This window comes from Zalophus californianus, chromosome 3, assembly GCF_009762305.2.
Source record: "Zalophus californianus isolate mZalCal1 chromosome 3, mZalCal1.pri.v2, whole genome shotgun sequence".
Lineage (NCBI taxonomy): Eukaryota > Metazoa > Chordata > Mammalia > Carnivora > Otariidae > Zalophus > Zalophus californianus.
In genome coordinates, this window is record NC_045597.1 from 41,281,670 (window position 1) to 41,287,669 (window position 6,000).

The following is a 6,000-nucleotide window of genomic DNA, read 5'->3' on the forward strand; positions in this document are numbered from 1 at the left end:
GGAAACAAACTGAGGGTTGCTGGAGGGGAGGTGGGTGGGAGGGATGGGGTAATTGGGTGGTGGGCATTAAGGAGGACACGTGATGTAATGAGCGCTAGGTGTTACGTGCAACTGATGAATCACTGAATGCTACCCCTGAAACTAATAATACAGTATATTTTAATTAAACTGAATTTAAATAAAAAATTTTAAAAAACCTATTTGATAGTTGTCAAATACCAGTTATGGGTACAGAGAGGAGAAGAATTGGAATGTACACGTAGTTTTGTAAGTGTTGTTTTTTTTTTTTTTTCCTTTGGTAATAGTCTTATCATTTAACAATATATTATAAAACTTTTTCCATATCATTAATTTTATTTCTTATTTAAGCATTGTGCAATCCTCTGCTAATTTCTCATGATTATGCCATGGTTTTGAGTAATTAATCTATAACAGCATGGGGCTGTGGAAATGGAAAGACAAGTTGCTTAGGCTTAACCCCATCTTACCTAGATATCTACATTTTCATTTTAGAGTCTTTCCCATCAAATTTAAATATTTCATTATGGAGACTGGAAATTCTTTGTTTCCTAACTCCATCCTCAACAGCATTCATTAGAATTCTTACACTTTGAGGGCTCCTGGGTGGCTCAGTCGTTAAGCGCCTGACTTCGGCTCAGGTCATGATCCCAGGGTCCTGGGATCGAGTCCCACATCGGGCTCCCTGCTCAGCGGGATGCCTGCTTCTCCCTCTCCCTCTGCCTGCCACTCCCCCTGCTTGTGTTCTCTCTCTCTGTCACATAAATAAATAAATAAAATCTTTAAAAAAAAAGAATTCTTACACTTTGAATCTGTTGAGAGCATAATCAATTCAAATTAGGTTTGCTGTGAGTCTTTTTGAGAAAACACTTGTAATCATTACCACCATTCTATATCTTTCACCTACTGGAGCATCGGCTAAAATGAGGGATCACATTTTTCCCCTCCCCCCTCTCTTCCGTCCTCTGTTTACCTTCCTGCCCATCCTGTTCTTTTCTTTTGTTCTTGAGGATGGTGGTAGGAAACAATCATCAGTCTCATAATGAAATATTTAAGTTTGGTGGGAAAAAAATCCTAAAATGAAAATGTTAAACATCTAGGTAAGATGGAGTTAGGTGTAAGCATTCCTGATTTCATTAAAATGTCAAAGGGCCTTGTTAGAAATATTAAAATAAAGTTAAAGCAAAACAAGATAAAACAAAAACAAAACAAAACAAAACAAAATAAAATAAAATAAAATAAAATAAAATAAAATAAAATAAAATAAAATAAAACTACATTTTCCAAGGCTTTCTCAGGTATCAGTGGATCATGTATCAGGTATCACTGAAATATTTGGGCATGTTTTATGTTCTGATATAGTCACCAGCCTTTTCTCCTTGTTGTTTCCTTATTAGTCTACTGTTTATGGACTGTAATATAAGGCTGAAGGTCAGATTGAGACAGGTGACCATGAGGATTATGGCAGTCACTATGGATGGTGGAGCAGGGAGATCAAAGAAGTCTGTGAAAATGGTGACCTCATGAAGCTAATGTCTGACATTCTTTCTATATTAAAAAAAAACAGTGAAAAACTGTTATTTCTTTAAGCCACTTTTATCTGTTATCTACTTTGTGCAGCTGAAAGCAAACCTTAAGTGATATTTTTCTCTCCTTCCAAACTCACTGTATTTTCTATAATCTTATTCCATAGATAAAAAGAGATAAACAAAGTTCCCATACATTATCATAATTTTCTCTGAATAATCCCTTATTGTTGTCTTACTGAAATTCAGATGGAAACAAGTCTCATCTTTTCTGCAGCTTTCTTAAAGAACTATATTTTATTTTCCTTCATCCCTCATATTTTAGCATCTGAGATGGAAGGAGCACTCTCCTCCTACCTCATGGCTCCTTCTGCACATTGAGGTGTCTAGCTGTATGTAAAAACATTTTCTGTCCTTTTAGATCATGCATTTCAACTGTTCCCACAACATGCATTCTGGTTTCTGCATTCTTATGATTCCTTCTGTCCACCCCTGATTAGCCTCCAACATTTAAATAATTCGAATGACTGCAATATTCACACAGATGATATTATCCAAATTCTTAAATCCTCATTAGATACAAATGTTCATGCTCAGTTTATTTCTACCACTTACTCCCATCTATACAAGCTGATTGTCAACATCCTCTATAAGTCTTCATCTCTGAAATTTTCAATTGAAGATTTCTTACTCTGGCCAAACCTCCTCTTCTGTATCATGCTAAAACCTCCATACTTTTGACCCTTCTAATGTCTCTACTTAAACCTTATACTTTCTCCTGTACTCATCCTTACGACCCAATATTAACACCATTCTCTTATTGATATTGTTACTTTTGTTCCTCTCTTTATCCTTTTGTGGTATCTCCTAAAAAAAAAAAAAGAAAAAGATAAACCCCTGTTTTTTGCTTGGTATCCTTGAAAATTATTTGACCATCTATATGTAGGTTTGATTGGACTGATAAAACGGTTTGAGCCCTCCTCTCTCCAGAACACTTGGTGGTCCAACAAGTAAAGTACTTGATTGTGTTTGCTTTGCTGCTACTAAATCATAATCTAAAAACCCAATTGGGCCCGAAAAGCTGTCTGCAATTCTTACGCATAACTGATATTACATGGCTCTTTCATATCTTGAAAGGCGATAGAAGCCATTAATTCTGCCAGATGAGAGAATAAACAGTGTCTCAAAGGAAGCATGCTTATCTGCGTATATATGAATATAATGGTTTTTCAGATAAAATTATTAAAAAATAGAAAGGAAAGAAAGTTATGCTGGTATATAAATATATAGCTAATTTAGAAAACTGCATGTTACCTGTTGCACCTGAAATGTATGGGTTTCATTCAGCAGATAAAACTGAATATGTGTGGGAGGTGTGTTTATCATTCTAGGGAGTTTATAGTTTTATTCTATTAGAAATCACAGGAGAAAAAAATTACAAACAGAGGACAAAAAAATATGCACTGATATGGCTTCTTTTTGCAAAGTAAAAATACTTTTAATTTGAAAGTATTTATAATATACGAAAGACATATAGTAAAAGAAAACTAGAAGTTAAACATCAAAAAGAGTCATATTTTGGTAGGTAGCCACTAGTTATATGTGTGTTTACAAAAATTAGATCTTAGTGTATATAGTATGCATATTGTTTTACTTCCTATTTTTCCACATGAATATATCATAACTCTGTTTGCACTCTAAACTGTTCTATACCATCATTTTAATGATGCGGCATTATTCCATAATGTCAATGTCTGAAATAAAGTTAAACATTTTACTATTGATTTTAGTTGGTGCCAGGTTATAAATATTAGGAATAATACTTCAATACATATCCTTGTGCAAAGAGCTTTGTGCAGTTCATTATTTTTTTTAAAATTAATAAGGTTATCTACTTTAAAAATTTCATAATAATATTCTGGTTTGAACCAACAAATTCTATAACATGGATTAAGGAGACTCAATATTGTTAAAATATCAATTCTTCCAAAATTAAGTTACAGCATTAATGCGATCTCAGTCACAATCCAAAGTTGATTGTTTTGTAGAAATTGAGAAGATGATTTTGGAAACTTATTTGAATGGACAAAGACTAAGAATAGCCAAAGCGATTTAGAGAAATGCAGAAAAGATGTTGATGGAATCCAAGATTTATTATTATAATGCTACAGGAATCCATATAGTGTGGTCTTGCCAGAAGAATAGACAAATTGATCAATGGAGCAGTATAGAGAGTACAGAAATAAACCTACATATAGATGGTCAAATAATTTTCAAGGATGCCAAGCAAAAAACAAAAATCTGTTCACCAAACGGTGCTGGAATATCAATATGGGCAGGGGGAAGTCTTCTACTTCACACCATGCATAAAAATAAAAAATCAGTTTTAGATGAATCAGAGTCATAAATGTTAAAACCGAAAGTGTAATGTTTTAGAAGATAAGGAGAAAATATCTTTATGACTTCTGAGTAGGTAAGTACTTCTCAGACCAATCAAAGAGATAACCATTAAAGAATAGATTAGACTTAATAAAAAATTACAAACTTTTTCTTATCAAAAGAAACCACTAATGAAATGCATAGATATTCTAAAGACTGGAAAAGTACTTAGAGCCAAAACATACTAAGAACTATTGCAACTCAATTATGAAAGACAACTAAAAAAATGAACAAAATAAACATTTCACAAAAGAAAATATATGAATATGGTGAAGAAGAGTGTGAAAAATTGCTCAACAGCATTAGTCATCAGGGAAATAAAAATGTTTAAATCATAATGAGGCAATGAAATACACCCACTTAGTAAATTGCTTTAAAAAATGATAACTCCAAATAGAGAAGACTGTGACCCTCATACATTGCTGGTGGAAGTGTAAAATGGTACAACTACTTTGGAAAGTTGTTTGTGGTTTCTTAAAAATGTTAACATATATCTACCCTATAACCCAGATATTCCACTCTTAGGTGTTTATCCAAAAACACTGAAAACATATAACAACATAGCAGTATTCTTGATAATAGCCAAAAAACTGGTCACAATACAAATCAGTAGGAATTGGATAAACTGTGGTATGTACATACTATTACTAATACTCAGCTGTAAAAAACTGATGAGCTCCTAAAACATGGAACAGCATGATTGAATCTTAAATGTGCCGAATGCTAGAAGCCAGATACCAAAGAATGTACACATAAAGTCACACAAAATAACCTATAGGTTTCCATTTAAAGGAAGCTCCTAACTTTGCTAATGGACTTGGACTTTCTGTTCTATTTATAAAAGTGATTCAAAAAACAATTAAAAAGCTTAAAATTTCATACCCCCATTCTCCAGCAACAATGTTAGCCATTTTTCCTAACAGCAATAATAACAAACTTTGGTGATGATGATATTTTCCAGCAAAATTAGTGAGTTTAGCAGTGGTAGCAGGAGCATTTTGACAAGATTCTGACAAGATTAGTCCATCTTTGCAATAGCATACTTCTATAAACATAAAAATGTCCAGTGTTGTCCTTTCACATGGTTGCAAAATTGCAGCAACAGTTCTAGATTTCACAAAATTGCATTAATCCAGAATGATAGTTCAATTCTGGGAGTCTTTTTTTTTTTTAATTAGAATTATAAATTTTCCAGAAGCTCAGTAAAAGACTGCTTGTCCAGTCTTGGTGGCCAAGATGGGCATTCAGAGGAAGCTGTGATAGTGAGATTTGAAGTAGTGGGAGAAAATAGCTTTGAGCAAGCAACTGACAGTCTACCAGAGCACTCAACATTATCACTCAATTTAATTAAAAGTATCTAACTTTGAGATCATATTTAGAAAGGCCATACTACTTGGGATTTTAATGGAAATTTCTTCAATATTTCAAACCTAAATGAGATGGGATGTGTTGATTTCAAATGAATATATATTTTTATTATACTAAAACAAAAGATCAAACAAGATAAAATTCTTGGAGTTCCTCAGACTTCTAGAGAAAGTGTGATTGCCAAAGTGATCACCTTATTAAGAGTTTTAATTTTAGTGGTGAAATTTATCAAATGATCTACTCTATATCCATTGAAAGAGTATGTTTTAATACACTACCTTATTTGCATTCTGCTAATTACTCTACTAGTACTTACTGTCTTATAATTTTTATAATATGTTGGAGATGATTCTTTAACATTGGTGTTTTAGTACTTCTTTTTTTTTTTTTTTTTTTTTTAATTTTTTATTGTTATGTTAATCACCATATATTACATCATTAGTTTTTGGTGCAGTGTTCCATGATTCATTGTTTGTTCATAACACCCAGTGCTCCATGCAGAACGTGCCCTCCTCAATACCCATCACCAGGCTAACCCATCCCCCTACCCCCCTCCCCTCTAGAACCCTCAGTTTGTTTTTCAGAGTCCATCATCTCTCATGGTTCGTCTCCCCCTCTGACATACTCCCCTTTTCTTCCTCTCCTGTTA